Below are 19,524 nucleotides of genomic sequence, written 5' to 3'. Positions count from 1 at the left end.
ATTTTATCCAATTTTAAATTAAATCCACACCTTTAAATATAATCTCTCACCAATTTTTTTTCAGTCTTGAGTATCAAGCAGCCTCTCTGTTGATGCAGATAATTTTCCCTCCAAAAAATATATTTACAGGGCAGGTTTATATTTACAGGGCAGAATCTCTCTTTTGATATGCTCAACAAAAATGTTATTACCCAAGCTGCAACGTCATATGGCTGCTCTTCATTGAGTGAATAAATGGGAAGTTAACTGGTTTTAGTAATGTGAATTTGAAGATCTTTGAGGGTTTTTTTAACACCTCACAAATGATTTTTTGTTCTGTTTGTCTTACTCCTCCTACTTCTGTTTTTCTACAAGAGAAAATGAAAATTAAAGTCAAAAGCATTAATGTAGTTAGTGGTCAAATCTTGTTCTTACTCCATCTCTCAACCTCACTGGATACTGGACTCTTTAAAATCATTGTCCTTGTTTTGAAGTTGTAAAGGAGTAAGGATGTTTAGCCATTTGCTTTATTCCCTCACCTAGTCTTACTCAGCCTATCTTCTGTGCTGCTGCTGTCAGGAGAACACCAGCCTCCATGGGTGACCTGTTAGCTCCATGGCATGCTCCTGCGGGTCCCATGTGTCCCTCACAAGCAGAATGAAAAGTTCAAGGTTTTGTTGGTTGGTTGGTTGGTTTCGGTGCTTTCAAGTAAAAGAAATTTCAGATATCCCACATGGGCACTTTTCTTAACTGTCACTATCCAGCTCCTTTTTATTTTTCATGTTTGTATTTTCAGATTGGCAGATCTATCCTTGCTAATTTTGAGTCAACTTGTATGAATAGGATCCAGTAATGTTCCTTCCACTTGATCTTCACCAGTTACCAAGTCTAACAATCTAACAATCTTTTCTTGACTCTGTGATCATTTAGTGAAGAAATAAATGGGCTACTGCATCCAAGGACACCTGGATTCAACTACCATAGGAAGAGTTTGCATTTGGCATGTTAAAGTACCACTTAATGCCTAGTTGCTCTTCCTTGTGGAGTAACATTAAAAGGGCTACAGCTACGTTCAGCCTCTATCAGATCCCCTGCACCTCTTTTACTGACTTTCTCCAAAGTGATATGGAGCCAAAGTAATCCAATTTCATGTACGTCTTTTTTAAGCATTGCATCACAACATAATTGCAGAATCGTACTGCTCTCACCATTTGCTAGTCTTTCTGAAGAACATGTCCACCTATTGTGTGTTCCCACTGACAGCATGATGCTGTACTAAAATACTGAAAAGCTTAATGGATATATTGAGACAGTATATTAAGGAAAAATGCCACCACTCTTAGAGTCTATATTTTTGTTGTCATATGAATGAGTTAATACAGAATGATAGTTGTTAATATTTACTTCAGGTTTGATACTCCTCCATTATTGGTTCTGCTTTCAAAAGTATCACCCAGAATATAAATGACTCAGAATTTAACTTTTAACAGCTTCTTTAAAATTAAAAGTATAATCAATTAAAATCTTACTAATTTCTATCATTAGTCATAAAATATTTTTTTTAATTAAATGCTAAATTAAGTTTAAATATTTCCAGTCTAAATCTGCAAGCAAGACATCTTCCATATATAATGATTTTACTCATATTTTGGAAACACTCCTAAAACAGGAATAACACAGAAATGGCAGAATAACACAGAAATGGCGAGGGAATTAATCAGCATTCTAATTTAGTGTTCTGAACTTATTTTTGGTAGGCTCACAAGACTAAGAAATTTTGAAATTGCATAGCTTCCACTTTCATTTTTGTTGACTTTGCAATATTTACAATTTAATTACATATTCCAGGCTGTGAAAGACAGACAGGCATGAGCATACAAACTCTGTCCGTGAAAGTAAATTGTCTGATGAGGGCTGTTACACACTTACACATTTACAGGTACAGTGTGCTCCTTCTTTATGACATTACTACATGGGAATTGACAATAACAGTTGCTTTTTTTTTTCACTATATGAAACCACAGATTCAAAATGTAAGGCTTTTCATGTGCCTGCCATGCTGAGCTACCTCCTGATTACCATAAGCAATGTTTAAACTAAATGTTTGTTAAACTACATGTAACACACACTCCACATTTGTGAGCACTGAGCACCTTCTGTTCTCCCACTGTTTTCTGAGATCAGAGGAAATAAATATCCAGGAACCTTGGTTACCTGGCTAGTACCCTTCTCAGTCTGAACAGATCTGGAGCTGTGGAGTTTCCATGCCCAACTTTGGGGAAAAAGAAGCTGGGAGACACTGTTCATCAGCATGGTCAGATGTGTCCTTGTGAGCAGCTATTGTCATTGCAAAACATCTGAAAAATAGACTTCCAAAGCTTTCACTCAGTAAAGGGACAAGAATAACAAAACCACATACTGCTGGAGGTATTCACAATATCTATCTTGAGGCATCCAGCTCAGATGCCTACACTGGGAGGTGAGTGCCTTCAGCATGACACAATAGTTCAGAGAGTTCCAGTAAAGAACACAATTATTTGCTCAAAGCAGCCTGTTTCTCCTCATTGTATACACATGATACTTAGGGTAACTACTTTTGTAAACTAGATTTTTAGATTCTTAATATTTAGTAGCATAGGTAGCAATTTTGTTTACAGTTTTAGTGACTACTGTTTATTACAGTCATTCAGGCAGTTTAGTCCTCTGTGTTTTCAGCAATGCTTGCAGGAATCCTTAAAAAAGCACATCGAGATTTGAATATAGCACAGTCTTGCACAATCTTCTGGGGCTCATTTTAGCTTGGTATGAAAAGGCCTATGTGGATTTTGCAATCTTAACTCCTCAGAATCTGAGGCTAAATGCAAAGAGTAGCCAACAGTAGATGACAACAGTAACAAAGCAAATATAGATTCAAATTTTGTCTTCCAAGCAGAGGTGTGGACACATCTCAAAGCCTAAAGTAGCTCTACTGAACTACTGAAGGCTTTAACGTGCTTTATTATGATTATGATTATAATTTTCTATGGCTTCCTCTAGCTTTTCCTTCTTATTTTGATTTAAATACTATTATTTTTGGCCAAATAATACTGTATGTTGAATTACATCTGTGTCTCTGATTTCCATGGAATCAGACTGGATTCACACAAGTACAGTCTGTATAAAAGTTAGGCTGTCTGGAGTTCTTCACCTCAGGAATAAGTAAGGGCTGCTTATGAGTGTCTTCATGGTTTTTACACAGTCTCATCCTCTTGGGCAAAATAAAGCAACCCTACAAAGAGTAGTTCCCAGACTCATTTGATTCCAGTGCAGAATACACCTAACAGAGGAAAACAAGCAGGATATCATCATGTCCTGGGATAGGCTGCATTGCATTCATGATCTCGCACTCCCTCCTCTGGGAACCTTTTTCTGCCCTGCTCTTGAAAGACTGTGCCAGCTTTCAGATGGATGCTGGTCATAGCTCAATGGTATTCCAGAGCCTAAATTTAGGTGTCTAGCACAATTATAGATACCCTAAAGTATGGGAAATATTTACAGAGACTGGCAGATATGACATAACACATATATTAGCTTAACTAATGTCCTCTGCTGAATCAAAGATCAAAATTGTAGTATCTAAACCAACCAAATTTTACGTACGATGGTGTCCCATGTATTAACAAGGTAAAACAAACATCTTGCTATGATCCAAGTTAAAAGTACAGAGTGACAGAAAGAACTCCACAAAATAAGATTTCATCAAGGAAATCTCATTTAATATGATAATCTCTAAATAAAGTAATAGAAATCCTTCTTAGTTTATGGCTCATTATTTTTCCTGCACCATTTTGTCTTGTCTCCTGTTTGTAAGTGGCCGTTCAGCTATTGCCACCTAGTGATGGGAAGAAAAACCGGCAGAAACAAGAGAACGGCAAATAATGCACGAGGAATGCTTGTTTACATCACAAACTGCGTCAAAATGGAAGACAGCAGCATTGAAATGAGGCACATGTTTCTATTTCCGAAGCAAGGGCAGGCATCAGGCAACTTGGGTACAGTTATATACAATATTTAAATAGAAACCTACTGAATGGTATTTAATAGAACAAAACAGCATATTTTCATAGATACATTATAGAGTCATACATCACCCAGCTCTCATCCTCAGCTTGTTTAGTAAATTCATTAGAGTAATGAAAGAGGTTGTAAGGAGTTTGTGCCTAATCTATAAATGACAAATTATTACTAGGTATTTTGCAGAGGATGAAATTGGTGAATGTTGGAATTATGCCTAGAGATTCAAAGTACTATTATTCTTCCCTTGAATTTTCTTTGGAGCTGTCAAACTGACATGTCCTCTTAGGACTCTGTCATTCACCTCTGAATTTCTCCCTAGATGAACAGTGTCTGGAAGCATCAGCCAGGCAGGAGCAAAGTTTGTTTGCCCAGACTTACCATGCAATGCTACAAAGATACCATCCTGAAAGCCATTAGGAAATCTGCACCACTACCACTGGGGCACAGACTCAGGCGACACTGATGCAAGAAATACTGCTGTGCATGTCAAAATGCAGCCTGTGTCCCACAAGCACAGACCACAGGCATCAGCAGGCAAAAAGAATAACTTAGTATTTTCTTCCTGCTCTTCACCTGAAGTTTCCAGGAACCATCCCTAAACAAGCTTTCTTCCCTTTGTAACAAATCCTTACCTGTATTTTAGAGACAAGGTTATATATCATACTCCCCAAACATCCTAGCATGAGGTGTCAGAACTTCCTTACAGCAGGAAGTTTCCAAACCACCACTGAAGGTGACTCTCATTCTGTTTCAGAGATGAGATGAAGTAACTGAACCCCACCCACACACTCACAGTATAATTTGTATTTGCTAATTTACTCGTAAGAGATTGGTACCAGGTCTAGGACAGAGGGATTCCAGACTTTGTGGTTCTCCCTCTTTTTCTCAAGCTATTACACATATTTCCTCATTCCACAATGCATAGACTGAATCCTCAAACACTGCAGAATTTAGGGCCATAATAAGTCATAAACTCCCTGTTCCACTTCCCTTCTGTCACACAGTTGTACGTCTTCTACCCTCCAGGAACCTCTGTGGGAGGGCAGAGAGGTGGAAGCCAGAAGGGCAAGGGCTGGACCCATGCCCATTGCTAGATGTTCACAGACTCATGGAATGGTTTGGGTTGGATGGGACCTTTCAAGATTGACTATTCCAAACCCCTGCCATGGGCAGGGAGACTTTTCATTACACGGCATTTTTCAAAGCAACCTGTTTGCTCCCACAGGGTCTCTGGGGACAGCTCACAATTACTGCACATTACTGCAGCTGAGATCATAAGAGTTCTCAGCTTTGGAGCTGGGGAAAAGTCCCCTTTTCCTTTCCTCTCCAGGAATGGAACCTGCCTTGGGAAAGGAAAAGCTCCCACATTTTCAGAGAGGTGCCCAAGATGTGACAGAAAGCAAGCAAGACACACAAGACGAGGTGTGTACCCACTCAGAATGGTGACCTGACGCCAAAACTAAGGCACCCCTGACCAAACAAACTATATCACACACCTTAGTTTTGTCGCCCTTGAAGAAAAACCTGTTCAAAATATCCATTTTCCACAAGACAGCTCCCTCTAACATGTTGCACGCGTATAATGTTTTCATTGATTATCTAATTAGAAGGTGGAATTTTCAGTGCAGTAGCTCCAATTTGTTCTCTAATACTAATCCATCCCTCAGACAGATCTTATCTCAATGCACTTCCTACATGTGATTTTTAACACAAATGTTTTCTTGAATCTCAAATACATTTACAGATATATTTTCTTTCTCTTAATTCTGCCAGAGCAGATCCTAAAGTTTTCCCTGACTTCAAGTAAGATGGTGCAGTGACAGGCTACTTGCTTACTTGTTCTTTTTTTAAACTTTCCTTTCCATTCTCTCATTCTGTCTTCAATTATTAACACTTCTTCCTTTCTGGCTGATCTATTTGATACTCACACCCCAATGTTTACATTATTCTGCAGAAAGGTATCCTTCTGCTTATGTCCCTTTGCTCCACTAAAACATCAGCCTTAGAAGATGAGTCAATTTTTTACTTCTTTTAAAAAAATGAGAACAAAAATGTTGGAAGGATTTCAAAGAGCTGCCATTGACTATAGATCAAGAGGAGATGGACATGGGATCAGACTGTACTACATTTGCTGCCTCTTACACCTTCCTATCAGGTATCAGGCTCTGCCCACTGTCAGAGAGAGGGTCAGACCAGCCAGGCTTCGGGTCTGAGCTGGCACACGTGCCCCTGTAACACAAACACCTCCAGTCTCCTCAGGTGGGCCTTATGCATACAGTGTCCCCTCTCAATGATTCAAAAAAATCCTCCCTCTTGCAACAGCTGCATTAGAATTATGTGGCTGCAACAGGGAAACTGAGTACTATCAGATTTAGCTGGCCAGTTTTTCAAATGATGAAGTGTCACTGCCATCAATCTTCCTTCCTTGACATGGACTTCCCTGACATGTACCACCACTAACAGGACTGTACATCCCCCAGGACTCAGGCCCCTGCTGTGAGTGAAGTGCCTGGAATAGCTGGAGCCTGGCTCATTACAGCGTAAGAGGTTTTTTCTCATTTTACTCAGAGGTGCTAATGGAAAGCTCAGGTTCAGGGAGCTCAGATCAGTGCTACCTCCAGTTAGACCAGGGACCTATTGACTAAGATAGATAACATCAACAAATTTTATAATTTTTTGTTTCAAGGTGGGAAGAACTAAAACTTCAAAAATCAGGATTACCCCAGAAGTCATGCCAGGTGGTAGAGCAAAAAATAAAATTGTTCTTTCCCTGACTGTAGGTTATAAACAGGACACACACATACACTTCTTAGCTCACTTGATACCTTTAACAGCTAGGCTATCACCATGTCCTTCATCCCTTTGAAAATATTCTGAATATCCAAAGTAAACATAAATAGCTGTCAGCAAAAATCTTCATGACTCAAGTCACTGGCTACTTTACAGCAACTTTACATAAATGACTACAGTGTTGTGAGGTACTGTCAGGAAAAATCAGGCCATATGATTTTACAGTGAAATTTCTGTTTCTCATTATGTGAATACCTTTCAGTTACAATGTCTGGCTTAGTGCTCTCCCATTATTATTCAAAATTATTTTCTCCATTCTTTCAAGAATTGATATCATGAAACCATCTCAATCCTAAACAGTTGTTGAAGGGAATATGTCTTGTTTTATGTAGTTTTGAATTCACTTTTCACATAACCCTCCTAGGCAAACACTGGTGAGACACAGTGTCTGGAATTTACTATGTAACACTCTTAACTTGCACAACAGTGTGTTTAGATGCTGGCTAGATAAGAGAAAACAATTTGGATTAAAAAAAAATCTGACTGATCTTACATAAGAATGCTTGTTCTGACTTGCAAAATATTTTCTGTAATTTTTTTATGTACTGGGAAGCAAGACTTTTTATTTTTTTTTTAATTAGAACATTATCTGTAAGTCCGTATTGTTTTATCTTTTGGAGTAATCTGTGCCAGGAGAGATGTCAATTTGAGAGGTACAATCTTTCTTTCCTGCTTTTTTTCTCCCCCTGAACATAGCACTTTTTAACTGATGAGCACCTGTTCAAGGGCTCTCCCTTGCTGTGGTGAAGGTTTTGCGACAGCAACACTTCAATCTGGGCACAGGCAATTGAAGAGCTCCAGCATCCTCCAACTTGCTGCTGTTCTTCAGAAGCACAAGTGTCCTCAGAGAGGCCAAGTTAAATACAAGTGCAGCCTTTGTAACTGAGTCTTTTATACCCTTCAGAGTCCATCCCTTCCTGCTAAACCAAAAAATGTCTTGGGTCTCCCAGAGACATGAGGTCTGATATACCTGCCTGCTTATGTTGGAAAAAGGCAAATGACCTTTTTCCTGTTTAAGAGGGTTATGTTACTCAAGGTTTTTTGCATGCTACATTTGATTGGAAACTGCAGTTTAGCAAAAAATGTACAAAACAAAGTATACAATCTGCTTTTTTTTAACTAAAAGAAAAAGAAAGTACTTTAGGCTCAGTACAAGGAAGAAAGCACAAAAAGATGCCACATTTAAAATTCAACAGTTTCCTAGAAAAGGCAGTGGTAATTACAGTTGCTTTAAATACACTTAAAATGATTAATGATTTTGAGTCACCACAGCCTAGATTTTCAAAGGCATTTAGCTTCTGAAACATCTAACAGTTGCTTTGTATATTATGAAGTGTCTAATCTGGATAAGTATCTCACTCCCATGTACTTGTTTGTCCACTGCATCATTAAAGGCTTTGAAAATCTAAACTAATTTTTTATAAACTTGTTAAAATTAGCAGATCTTATTCTCTCCTCCTTTTTTTTTTTTTTTTTTTGCCAGATCAGAAGAGGAAAATAGTTCTTTATTTTTCATCTTTGATTTGGCTTCTCAGCTGTGAAATGAGATCTAAAATATAGAATATATAACTGAAAACAACCCACTGAGACTGAATACTTCTATTTGTATATGGCGCTTAGATCTGGAAAACATCCAGTTAACTTTTAACAGCAACCTAATTCAAAAGGGAACGGTGATCATAAAAAAATAATAAAATAACTGGGATTCACCTGCTTTGAAACCTTTGAGTGTAGCTGGAGGCAGTGCTGGGTGTGGAACCTGAGCTCGTGCCCAGTTGGGTCCCAGTGCTCGGCGACACCGGATCCTCCCCACTCGCTGCGGGCTCCAGCGCACGAACCTTGCCTGAACTCCTCCGCAGATCAAGGGAGGTCATCGCCAGCTCCTGACTAATTCAGTGAACTAAAAACGTGGCATCAGCACAGGCTGAACCTTTCTAAAATGGAAACTTCTCCAAGAACAGAAGGATACTTTCCCCCCCATCTGATAATACGACAGATTTCACCCAGAGTGTGCTTTCTTGTTTGATTAAGCTAACCTGAGATTGTGCTACTGTTGAAAGAGCTGTGAAATTCTTCCGTCCCCTCTCTTTCTCCCAAAATTTCCATCAGGTCTCCTTGTGCCGGCATTACTAAGGAGCAGAAATTTGAGGTGTGCAGAGTAGCAGGTATGCTTTGGGGCTACAGTTTTACCTTAATTACTTTCAGTTCAAATCAGGTTATGAGTATTCCCAGTGGTCAATGCAATGAGGCTGATGAGTGTTCAGGTGAAGAAGAAAAGAAGCAAAGGAAAATGATGCTTCTAAATTGGACAAAAAAAACCCAACCAAACCCCAAACTGATTAAAAAAATCAGAGACATGCTTGTCATAGGTATTACGTGGTTAAATAGCTTTTCCAACTGCTCATATGCATTTACAAACACCTATAAGAGGCACTTCTACCTATAAGAGGTACTGCTTTTTATAGTAACAACATTCTTCCAAGCCACTTTTCTGGCTGAGCCTTTATTAAACTGCGGCTGTCACAGGAACAGATACATTTTACATCTAATTGCAAGAAGCATGGTCAGAAAATGAGCTTGAAGATTTAAAAAACCAGAATGGACAGTGATAATCAGTCACTATAGGACAATAACTCTGCTCCTTCTAGACCTCTGCTGTGAGAAAGGAGCAATGCTAATGTTCATGGAAGTTACTTCCACTATTCCTTCTGCAGGTATCAGGAGTGGAGGAAAGCAAGGGAGCCAAGAAAAGAAGGATGTCTGCAACTCCTGCAACAATGGTTCTCATTTTAAGGCTACATGCCATGAAGTAGGCCTATAGGATTGCTTGACAGTTTTTCCATTTATCTTCCACATAAAGAAACAACAAAAAAAAAGTAGATTCTGTTTTCTGGAAATATTTAGTGAGAAAGGTTGTCAATGAACAGAATAATGAGGAAATGCCTAAACAAGTATAATAATCTTGGAAAGCAGAATAAGAGAACTGGTAAGATTTTCAATAATACAGAGTGAAACCAAGTACTAGGAGAAGTAGTCGGGGAAACATTGAACAAAACTGTGTTAAAATTCTAATACCTTGATTCTTCCTTTCCTTGAGCTTCATGAGATTCCTGTTAAATAGTACTGGCTCCGGTATCTGCCCCTGGGCTATGCTGCTAGTGACTGATCTCCTGTGAGCCTTCATGCTGCCAATCCCCACCCAGTCAGCCTGGCAGCTCAGCCCTCCACTCACCTCACTGTTCACCCATTGAGCTTGTATTTCATCATTGTGTCTATGATGATGTTCAAGGAGATCCTGCCAAAAGCCCTTCTAAAGTTGAAACAAACAGTGTCCTTTGATCTTCCATCACCCACCAAGCTGGCTATCTATTGTTTTAGAAGGCTACTGAGCTTGTAAAGTATCCTTTCTCCTTCATACAAAACATACTGACTGCTGCCAGTCATCTACTTTTCTTATGTTTGGAAATGGATTATAGGATTATTTGCCCCATCACTTTCCCAGGGATTATGGTGAGGATTACCAGCCAGCAGCTCCCAGATCCTCTTTCTTGCCCTTCCTGGAGAAAGGAGTCACATTTGGTCTCTTTCAGTTATCAGGAACCTCCCTCATTAGCCCTCACCTTCCAAAAACTATCAGGACTGGTTGGACCATGATGCCAGCCAGCTTCCTCAGCACTGGGGTTGCATCCTGTCAGGACATCCTGTCCCATGGATGTCCAGCTGGTTCCGAATGTTCCCTAACCTGTTATCCCTGTACCAAGGGCAAAGCCTTAGTCCAGGTCTTCCCACTGGTCTCTGGGCTCTGGGATTCCTGAATATCTCACAAAGGTAAAGACTGAGGCAAAGGCAGCATTGACTACCTGGGCCTTTTCCATCTCCATCACCATCACTGTCCTTGCTGATGGGTGAAATTTACACAGTCACTGAGACCTCTTTTAGGATGGGCTTTTAAGTGGGAAGAAAAAATATATAACAATAGGTTATGCAGAAGCATTCTTAACCCTGAAACCAGATAAAGAACAAACTGTGACACTACTCTTACTTAAGAGTCCAACAACATTTAGTATGACAAATCTACATTTAAATTACATTATTACAAGCTTCTAAAGGGAGAACTGCTGATTTTCTAGCTCCAGAACAGATTTAAAATTGGACTTGTTTTGTTTATCCTCAATTCAGTGGGCAGAAAATTACATTTCAGACCCTGAAATTCCATCTTGTGAGCTTAATTTAGTCTCTGGTATTCTCTTTTCTTGTCATCCTTCTTTCACCCTGGCATCTTTGTGTAATTGTAAAACCTCTGCTGCAGATTAGACTTTTTGCTAGAGAACAGAGTCTCAGCAAGTAGTGGAAATTTAATACTTGAATGATTTTCTATAGAGGAGTCAGTAACTGTCCATGATAAAGCTAAACAAGTCTGATCAGAAGCACTTTATTGTGACTCACCGAACAAACTGGCGCTGAGTTTTAATGGCAGTAATTAAAGTTATGTCTTGCTGGACAGACTGGTGGTTCAATTCTGCAGGCCCATGGATGCCTACCTGAACCCCTGGGGCTGTTCTCTTGCCATGGTGCCATGGAGCAGCCTACAAGTGTACAGCAAAACATTACCTAATTTCTGGTGGCAAATCCAGATCTCTCTCGATTCCTCAGCTCTTGCCAACTTCTAAACTGGGTCTGAGAATTGCTAGGAGAATTATCCAGGCAAAATGCAGAAGAAATGGAACAATTTTGCTAGAGAGAGATTTCTCTGACTTGCATAAGAAGAACAGGAGAGGACAGACCAGCAAGGGACTGCCTACTTCAAAGATCCTAAACGAAGTAGGAAATACACGATAAATGAGATTACAGTGAGAAAGACGGCCCTTGTCAACTGTACCTCTCCTTACCAAAACACAGACTTAAGATTAGGCTTAAAAATTATTGTGCCAGCCTTATTTTGTTTGCAGCATAAATTACCCCACAAAAGGTTTACTCTGCTAGCAGATAATTCACAACAAATTGAGCATACAGATAACCATAGAGATAATCTCTAACACATTCTGCAGCTAAAGCATGTTCCCATTATAGTCAACATGAAACAGTAACTCCAAAGACACAGAGCAAAACCCCACAGAAAGTCACATCAATACCCTCAGGCAGTTGTAAACCAACTAAATACGTGAAAAGCCCACTACACAACAGGTCCTTGTAAGCAGAGCCACAGGATCGTATGACACACAATATACATTGCATAACTACAGACATTTTTTTCCTTGAAACATAAATATCTTCCAGTAATAGATGGAAAAGATTGCTTATTTTAATAAATTTTAAGTACAGCCTAAAATATGATTTAAAAGCATGAACAGACATTTCTTGGGTCTTTGAAAGTGTATCTAAATATAATACTGCATTTTAGCTTTGCCTAGCAGCTACACATTAGTGTATCCAGAGCAAAGGAATTTAAATTGATATCATATAGTGAAAATCTCTGCAATTTCAATTTCCCAAAACCCCCAAATATAATAATGACTGTCCTGAGCTATTCATGTCAGGTTCTTAATTTGAGATCCAACCCCCAAAATTTATAAAAACACACATTCCAAAATAACCACTCTTATTTGATAACAATAAAGAAAATGAATATGAGAGTACATTCTTTACAAAATCTAAGCATATGAATTCAGCATCTATCTGCTTACAGCTGGTTTACCAGAAGTACCATAAGGATTTCATACTTAAGGGCATCTTTTTATCATGAGAAGCAGTAAAAAAAGAAAACTTCCAACTCACTTTAGTTGTGTTCTAAGATTTTTTCATTAAGTAGCCTTTTGTCATTAAGATGAGTTCTACTTTCTACACCAATCTTCAGGCACAATAGTCTAGCACCCAGATTAATAAAATACTGATTTTTTAAAATTACCTCTGGAAATTTAGCAAGTACTTTCAGAAAATCCTAAACTTCTTGTGGCTGTAGTTCAACTTCAGGTACAGTAAGACAGCAAAAAAATTAAAACCAAGAAAAATACGCAACTTTTTATTTCAGAGATTCCAAGATTATCATGTGATTTAACTTGGATACAGTATACTCCAAGTCAATGTGTAAAGTATAAATATCTGAAAGTCAGTTACCTGCCAAATGCGCCCAACAAGTGCACAGACGTATCTAAAATTAAACAAGCACTATAGAAGAAGTATATTTTGAGTGATTTGTATGCAGTCCACAGACCCACCAGATTACCAAGAGAACGTGCTTCAATGTCATTGTCTACACTTGCTTATATGAAGATTGCTCTTCAGGAGGGGAAAAAAGTATCAGCCAGAAGGCTAAATCAAAGCCAGTATGACAACCTTTAGTCTGATTCTTTTAAAACATTTTACTTGGTTGATAAGTTTTTCATTACTGCAGATGCACTACTGTAAGACTTCAAAAATAATGTCTCTTTCCCATGCATTAAAATATATATTTCATAACTCCATGAAAAATAATATTGTCAATCTCTCCAATCCATTAGCACAAAAATGTACCTCTGTGGACCAGAGATGGGCATATTCTTATGGTGTTTGCACTGTTCACAGTGCATCTTAAATCAGATAAAGAGAACAAACAGTTCTATTGCCTCTTGATGGCCAAAGAAAGATTTACTTGGAAATAATGTCAACAAACTCTCACAGATTTACTGCACATGAAATGCAGCTAAGGCCACTACCATTTGATACAAAGAGTGACTGACTTATTCTCAAATATTTTAAAATATTTTTGTCAGTTTCCTATTTTTCCTATTTCCATTTCTTAGGAACCTGGCTTCTATTTTAAAATACAATATGTTATATATTGATGTATTTCTTTGGAGATACAATCAGTGTTGATTATTAGTTGAATGCTTCTTCTTGAAAACCATGTAAACATATAAAACCCCCAACACAGTTATATTTTCCAGAAGGTGAGCATTTGGCACAAGTTTTGAGAGTTTTCCTCTACACTTTAATCATTACCCCCTAGAAAGGATATAGCAAAGAGCCCAAGGGTAAAACTGGCAAACCATGTTACTAAACCAAGTTCTTTTTTGACATGCTTTTTCTAGGGCAGCACACACAGAAATCTGTGCTGAAATCAGGATGCAAGTGCTGTAACTGCTTCACAAGGTCTTTCAGCACAAATGAAATCTACAAATTCTTAGACATTGAAGATTTGGGGTAAATTACTGTGTAATACAATGGGATTCATTCACTTGAACATCTCTAACAACTGATGGTGGCAATTTAAATCTAGGAGACAACCAGACAGTTTTTAAAACAAAAAAACAATAAATCAAAACACAAAAATCCAAGCCATAATAGCAGAAGAAGCCTTCTTTATCTTAACCTCACCTTCCTCCCCACCTTCTCTCTCATTTCCATGTTCAGTTTACTCTCCAATGGACATAGAGAACCTCATCTAAATCCTAAATATAACTTAAAGATGAGGCAGCATTTTCATCACTGGCTTACAAGAACATTTGGAAATCATTCTCCCCACTCCATAAAATGCCAGTGAACCCAAGAAGAAAACAAGTCTGACAACATATATCTGTTACATCAGACTTCATGAGAAATCCAGAGCTTTTCTCTGAATCATCAACCCATCCTTCCTAAAGAAAATGTCACTTTAATACAAATATGCACAAACTAAAATGCTGAAGAGTACATTTAGCAATACATATAAAAATCATCATTTTTATGATCTCTCTCATGCATGAGACCACAAAAATGCAAAAGGCCAGACCAAAGCAAGACATTATCAGTAATAAAATTTCTGGCAATGAAGCAGTGGCCCCTTACCCACATCAGTGGGTGGACACACAATCAGCAATGCACCAATGGCATATCTGAGCATAAGGCTCAATAAAAGCCAGTAAGGCAGAACTAATGCCACCTTACAATATGAACAGCAAATAACAAAAATTGCTGCTCCTCCCTTCTCCCCCTTCTCCTGCATTTTCAGTCAGCAGAAGGTCTTGGTAACTGTATTAGTGGGAAACCAATCCAATGTTTTCAAGTCAGGCAGGAAGGAGAAAAACTTTGGGACAAGTCAGACTCGCCTTCCCTTCTTCTGCTGGATGATACTTGTAAAATGCAGCACCAACACAGGCCAATCTCCCAAATGGTAATAGGGGTACCATAAGTGAACAGCAATTATCATATGCAGATCACAAGCATACATCATTGCCATGCAGTCCAATTTATTCACAGAGGAGGCAGGATATTCAAATCTTCACCAAATTAAAATACTGAACACAGATCATTATTACTCATTTGAATCAGGACACATACTGTACCCATGACTTTAAGCATCCTTATTAAAAGTAATTAGATTTTGGCAAGGCTTTCCCAATTAACACAACCAGTCAAAAGTAAAAAGTAAGTCATTTGTACGGCTGTCTTAGCTGCATGACTCATGGGAAATGAAATAATTTATACATGTCACCGTTGAATAACTTTTAAGAATTTGTCATATGTATAAAACCTTTTCTTTCTTTCATTATTTTTCATTATTATAATTTACATGCAAATATGGCATCAAATCAACTTACTTATTTTAGAAAGTGACTTTGCTAGACTGTATGCTGGCTTGAACTCCAGAAATGCTTTGAGAGAGTACCTCAAGACTTCTAACTGCGACAATATTTTCACTGAAAAAAAAAAACAAAACAAAAACATTGAATTTGTTAAAAAATACTAGCTATTCAGTTGCAAAATCACAGACGTGCAAGCTACATTCGTTCTTTGAGTAGCTCTGTAAAGTACTGTTAACCAGTGACCTTCATCACATTAACTCACAGCAACACCACACTGCTTGTACCAAAGCAGTGATCATGTGCTGTCCCACAGAACACAAAAAGCTAATTTTGGCTGGGAAGACAACACCTGAGGCACAGGCATACGGCCATGAAATGAAGGCATGCCTGGTCCTGGGAGAGGCAGAAAATCCCAGGTATTTTTCTCACCTTCCGTTCTTCAAAACTGACACATCAGTGAGCAAGCATCATCAAGACTACCTACATGAACAAGGGATGAAGGAGAAGGAAAAAAAGCCTACAAGATACTAACAGCTGTATTATAAGTAGATTTTTAATGGTACTTAATTAAAAAAACATCCCTAGCTCACAATACAAATGGCTTCCAAGCAGAACTTGACCATTATACATTTTTTAGCACTTTCACCTTTGCGATTTCTGTCTTATTCCATTTTCAATAGAAAATTAACATTCCCAGCCAAAATCTCATGTCTTTTCCATGCATAAACAGAAAACTCAAACATCAGCAACCTTCTGTCAAAAAGAAATAGGAGTAAAAACTCACCCTTCACTTCCCTAGATGAAAACAAAAAAATGCAGACTAATTTTCTTCAGGCTATTGTGCTTTTAAACATAAGTCAGCATACACATTTAATGATGTTTAGCTAATTCCTTTTAATTCTATGCTGCTTTGTTTAGTTCAATTTACTTTTCCTTGGTAGCTCTGTCAAGACCTGGTCTCCTAAGGTCCCTCGTGGTCCACTCTGTCTTTATACAATTCTTTCTTCTCTCTTTAACAAGTGAGGGCTTTATCTCCAGGTTAAAACATGTTCATTTTCTTGCATGGTCCTGCCAGAGTGAGATTCAGTCATGGCCATGAGAGTATGCTGAACTGAGAGCATATCAGAAGATCTGTACAAACTCCACTAATTAAGGTGATGAACCTCTCTGTTGGCAATAAATGGCCATGTAATGATGACTATGCTCCCCTGTGCCTGTGTCTTTTTTTAAATTTTTGTTTTAAAGCATAACCATCTAATAGTAAAAATCAAAATTTATATATAAATAGCAGTTGATATCAACCAAGTCCTGAAGTATATGGCAGCTCTAAACATTTCAGATTTAAAGAACAAGAAGAAATAAGGTGCTTTGTAAAAGAAGAAAAAGTTATCTCTGTGCAGTGTGTCCCTTGGGCAATGCCATGGGTTCTCAGCACACAGTTTCTGTCTCTCCCTTGCCATATGGGGATGAACACAACAACCCAATGACATCATTGTTGGACAGTCCTGTCTAGGCATACATGAATGACTAACTCCATGATGGCAGGACAGACAGACAACTCACTTTTCTCAGGTTTCAGCTTTCATGTTTAAAGAGAGAGTTTCCAGTTACCACAGTTAAGAAAAAATTGTAAAATAAGCCTATTGAATGCAAGATCCCTCCCTCAGTTTGCACCAAGACTGCAACAAGAGTCCCAATGGATGGACTGATGTATTTCCCTGCAGCTACATGCCTTGGTGCGTCTATTCACTACTGAATGAGTAAAGCTCTGTAAAACAGAATAGAAGAAAACAAATCCCTGACTTCAGCCTCAATTGCAACAATGTCCTAAATACAAGATCAGCTAACAGTGTTACTTAGCAGAGATACAGGGATTAGAAGGATGTGGAAGAGTCAATCAGATACAGATTTAAAATCCTTATTTTAATAGGTGATTAGGCTGAAACATGGAGTAGGAATTACCACATTCTTCAAATTCTTCATTCATCCAAAACACTGCCAAGCAAGCCTGTCTATTTATTTATATTTACATTTAATATCTATCTATCTATCTATCTATCTATCTATCTATCTATCTATCTATCTATCTATTCATTCATCTATCTATCCATCCAAGGTTGGACAGGGCCTTGAGCAACCTGATAATAGTGGAACATCTCATTGCTCACAATAGGGTGGCTGTACTACATGGATTTTAGAAGCCCCTTCCAACCCAGACCATTTCCTGATTCTATTATATTATATATTCTATTCTCTTTTTCCACTCTAACCTACATTTACAGCATGAAAGACAATGATCTAGAGGACTTCAAGTGTACTTTGTTAACCTGTTTCCAAAAGCAAATCAAGTAAAGCTTCTCCCATGTATACTGCTGACCTACCAAATGAAAGGCTACACCCATCTTTCCATCATGCTCCATCAGTTGCTTATAGGAATCAATTTGCATTACCTTTGAGTTAAGTGCCCTTGAGTGTACAGTAACACATCTGCAGTGGATTTCATAAGCATAATGGCAGTGTTTCAGACACACAAACAGCACTGAAGTGCTCATGCCTGACACAGCACAAAGAATGGAGTACTACTGCTAATGTGGTCATTTGGGAGGGTGGAAAAAGAGCTGAGAGAAAGAACGGCATTAAAAAAAAATCACAGAATAAAGGTGAAATCTGGGTAAGCATAACAGAGTATGGCTTTGAAGACCAAACACAATGCCAAAAACATATTTAATATGTTTTTTCCCTAACAAAAATGTTGATGCACAGGAAAAAAACCTGAAAAATTACAGGAGAAAAAAACCCACAAACACAGAGTAATTAAGAAGCAGAAAAGCTAAGTAAAAGATAAAAAGTGGCAACTGAGATAAAGATAAGATACAAAGTCAGGTAAGATCCAGAGGGTCTATCCTATCCAAAAGAATGTGATTAGAGAGTCACCAACAGACCACATCACACCTTAGGAAGAGACAGTTCAGGCACTGGGAAGCCCAGGAGCCTTGGGCATGTCTGAGTCATCTGACTTGAGATCTGCTAAGACTTTTTTGTATTTTTTTAAGCTAGAGAAGTAGAATAGGAAGGAGGAAAAAAGCTTTATTTCCTGAGGTGTTGAAATATTTCAACTACGTTAACTAAGGTTCAATAGAGGATCTAAATCCCACACAAACAATGCTGCCCTGTGCTGTCTTTCGACATTGTACTCCCACTCCATCACTGGCGTTTCAGCTGTTGAAAAGGTATCTGTGTAAGCTTAGCTATCATAAGGAATATAATATGAATATTTAAATAATTTTTATATACTTCACAACTCTTCAAAGATCTGTATGAATGTACTAATTCCCCCAGAAATGTGAAAATCCTGATTTTCATGCAGAAAGGGAGACACTTAAATTTAAAGGAGTTTTGTTTCTACAGAGGTTTTCATTTCCTCTGATCGCCTCACAGAAACACGCTCTCAGTTTCAGTGGGGATAAGCTGGTATTGATTTTCCCCCCTAGAACCTTTTAAGTGCTCCTCGTAAAGATGACCTGATTGTTTTCCAACAAATCCTTTGTCCTCATAATAATCTGTTGCCTATTTTTAGGCACATTTAAAATTATTTAAAAGCGCAACACAACGAAATATTCCAGCTTGCCATTAGCTCTCACACCTTGTTCCTACTTCTTAACAACTAGGGAGTTAAACTAAATTATTAACTCCTGACATTAAGGCTCCAATTCAAACCAGGAATTTAAAGTATGCATTTGATTATTTAGTGATGTTTATTTCTGGCTACAGACACAAAAAAATCTGCTAGATTGAAGAACTCTCCAAACCACTCTCCTCCAGAAAAGCAATGACATACAGCATTAGAGCAGCAAGAGAGATTCCTACACTGCAGCTGTTGTCTGTATTACTTGTAAGTGGAGTTAAGCAAAATGCAGTTTAAAGTTCTGGAAAAACAACTGGCTTTATCTAAATGCTAAGTATTAAAAAAAATCCCTCAAGCAAGCAACATGCAGTCAAAAACATGAAGGCTTTTTGGTTCTATCATTTAAACTCTAATGGCTGACATAATTTAACATAAATGGCACTTGATTAAATCTATCTTAGGGTTTAAAACAGA

General features: G+C 38.2%; 1 protein-coding gene across 3 annotated transcripts in view; it reads right to left on the bottom strand.

Moving 5' to 3' along the window:
- Positions 1-19,524, bottom strand: part of LOC102066586 (protein furry homolog) — a 223,907-nt gene that overhangs the window by 160,117 nt on the left and 44,266 nt on the right. For 2 of the 3 annotated variants that reach the window (XM_074535307.1, XM_074535306.1), the window contains exon 3: positions 15,441-15,539. The exons of the other annotated variant lie outside the window; for it this stretch is intronic. The gene's annotated coding sequence lies outside the window, so the exon portion shown is untranslated. The remainder of the gene's footprint in view (positions 1-15,440; positions 15,540-19,524) is intronic. 3 annotated transcript variants of the gene reach the window in all.

This window comes from Zonotrichia albicollis, chromosome 2, assembly GCF_047830755.1.
Source record: "Zonotrichia albicollis isolate bZonAlb1 chromosome 2, bZonAlb1.hap1, whole genome shotgun sequence".
In the NCBI taxonomy this organism is placed as follows: domain Eukaryota; kingdom Metazoa; phylum Chordata; class Aves; order Passeriformes; family Passerellidae; genus Zonotrichia; species Zonotrichia albicollis.
Note: the sequence above shows the minus strand (reverse complement) of the source record. Positions and strands in the feature narration are given on the sequence as shown.